At 55.0% G+C, this 2,745-nt stretch overlaps 1 long non-coding RNA gene across 1 annotated transcript in view; it reads left to right on the forward strand.

Moving 5' to 3' along the window:
• The first annotated feature begins 322 nt into the window (after positions 1-322).
• The window catches only part of LOC110596179, a 3,284-nt gene continuing 861 nt past the window's right edge, over positions 323-2,745 (forward strand). The window contains exon 1 of the long non-coding RNA XR_002482298.1: positions 323-610. This is a non-coding gene — a long non-coding RNA (uncharacterized LOC110596179). The remainder of the gene's footprint in view (positions 611-2,745) is intronic.

The raw sequence follows: 2,745 nt of genomic DNA on the forward strand, positions 1-2,745 counted from the left end.
CGGCCACTGCACTCCAGTCTGGGCGACAGAGTGAGACTCCGACTCAAAAAAAAAAATTCACACATGAATTCCAGGCTGGACGAGGCCAGATCCAAGAGGAAAAAACACTCTTTACCGCCCAACCCTCCGCAGATGTGAGCTCCACGCCGGGCCTAAGACAACTTGTCACTCTCAAGATGGCAGCCCGGAAGTGAGTCACCGGGGCAGCTCGCAAATCTCGCGTTAGCGAAGGTTCTCGAGAGAGTACCAGCCAGCCCCAGCCGGGCGTCATGGCGCCCGCCGCCAGAACTGAGCGCGAAGGTGCAGCCGGAGTGGGTGAGGAGGTGGCAGCAGACTCAGGAGATATATCGGGGGCCTATGGGGGGGCCTGGTGGGGAGTGGCCCCCACTCGGGTTCTCGATCGCCGGAGCGTGGCTGCCGGAAGTGCGCTAAGGGATTTCTTTCTCCCCGGGCACCTGCGGGAAACTGAGGCTCGGATTGAGCTCGGGCCCGTGCGAGGCGCTGAGGCCGCCGTCTTAGCCTGCAGGAGCGGAAGATGTCGGACAGCGAGGACAGCAACTTCTCGGAGGAGGAGGACAGCGAGCGCAGCAGTGACGGCGAGGAGGCCGAGGTCTGTGGCTGCGGCGCTGGGGCGGCAGGAGGCCCCGGTGGGAGCCCCGCGGGCTTCGCCACGGGCTCTGGCTTCTGGGAGCTCCCAGGTTGTCGGGGATGGAGCGGTGCGGGCGAGTCACTCGAGTGGGGACAGGCTCTAGGCCGGGGGAGCGCCAGGTGCAGCGGATCACAGGGGATGTTTTCTTTTTTTTTTGAGTTGGAGTCTCACTCCGTTGCCCAGGCTGGAGGGCAGTGGCATGCTCATGGTCACCCCAGCATCGACCTGCTGGGCTCCGGCGATCCTTCTGCCTCAGCCTTCCAAGTAGCTGGAACTACAGGCATGTGCTACCACACCCGGCTAATTTTTGATATTGTAGAGATGAGGTCTGGCCAAATTGCCCAGGCGGGTCTCGAACCCGCAGGCTCAGGCACTCCACTCACCTCGGCCTCCCAAAGCACGGGATTACAGGCTGATCCACCGAGCCGGCTAGCCCTGATGGTTTATGCTAATGCAGTGACTCACAGTGAACCCCTGATGGATGGCTTAGACTAATGAGATGACTCAGGATGGGAACCAGAAATGCCAATGATATGATTAGAGGGTTGGGGCTTTGAACCCTGTGATACCAGCTCAATCTTCATATCTGACCTCTGACCCAGGGAGGCAGGCAGGGCTGGAAATTGCATTCAACCACATGTACCATGAGTCAACCAACTGTGCTTCTGTAATGAGGCCTCATTAAAAACTCTGGACACAGAGACTCGGATGAGCTTCCCAGTTGGAGATATATATATATATATATATATATTTTTTTTTTTTTTTTTTTTTTTTTTGAGTTGGAGTCTCACTCTGTCACCCAGGCTGGAGTGCAGTGGAACACTTACGGCTACTCCAGTGTCACCTTGCTGACCTCCTGCTATCCTTCTACCTCAACCTTCCAAGCAGCTGGAACTACAGGTGTGCACCACCATTCCTGGCTAATTTTTGATTTATTGTAGAGGTCTCACCAAGTTTTCCCAGGAAGGTCTCAAACCCGTGGGCTCAGGCAATTCACTCGCCTCGGCCTCCCAAAATGCTGGGATTACAGGCTGAGCCACTGAACCCGGCTTATTTTTTTTTTTTTGAGTTGAAGTCTCACTCTGTTGTCTAGGCTGGAGTGCAGTGGCACGCTGCTCATGGCTATTGCAGCCTCGACCTGCCGGGCTCATCTTCTGCCTCATCTTCTTCGTACAATATGTCAAAAAAAATTAGTCGGGCATGGTAGCATGTACCTGTAGTTCCAGCTGCTTGGAAGGCTGAGGTGAAAGGATCACCTGAGCCCAGCACATCGGCACTGGGGTGGCTGTGAGGGTGCCAGTGTATTCCAGCCTGGGTGACAGAGTGAGATTCTGACTCAAAAACAAAACAAAACAAAACCCTGGCCAGCTCGGAGGCTCAGCCTGTAATCCCAGGACTTTGGAAGCCCCAGAGGTGAGTGGATTGCCCGAGCCCGCGCGTTCGAGACCAGCCCGGGCAACTTGGCAAGACCTCATCTCTACAATAAATCAAAAATTAGCCGGGCATGGTAGCGCACGCCTGTAGTTCCAGGTACTTGGAAGGCTGAGGCGGAAGGATCACTGGAGCCCAGCAGGTCGGGGCTTCAGTGGCTGGGAGTGTGCCATGGCACTCCAGTCTGGGCAACAGAGTGAGACTCCAACTCAAAAAACAGAACCAAAAAACCCCTGAACTTGTAGTTGGTGTCTGACATGAGGGTGATCTTGTGGGGAATGCTCCTTCTGACTGTGCAGCTGAGCAAGATGTTTACACCTGCTGTCCCCTGTTCCCATCTCAGATCCCAGCCCTCAGCTGTTCATCCAGCTTCTCAAGCATCCCTGCCAGGTCTTCTCCCCCAACTCCATACGGCAGCTGGAAGGACGGTCCTAATATTCAAACCCTTCTACCACAGGCTTCCCAGTGGCCTCTAGACAAAGTCCCAGGTCCCTACTCAGTCACATGGGCAGTCCTCTGCACATGAGTCCCTTTAAAGCAAATGTTTTGCTATTATTTTGTTTGTTTATTTATTTATTTTGAGTTGTTGGAGTCTCACTCCAACTGGAGTGCAGTGGCACACTCCTGGCCACTGCAGCCTTGACCTGCTGGGCTCCCGCGATCCT

Source organism: Carlito syrichta, unplaced genomic scaffold (genome assembly GCF_000164805.1).
Source record: "Carlito syrichta isolate Samal-C Ts95f unplaced genomic scaffold, Tarsius_syrichta-2.0.1 Scaffold307085, whole genome shotgun sequence".
Classification (NCBI taxonomy): domain Eukaryota; kingdom Metazoa; phylum Chordata; class Mammalia; order Primates; family Tarsiidae; genus Carlito; species Carlito syrichta.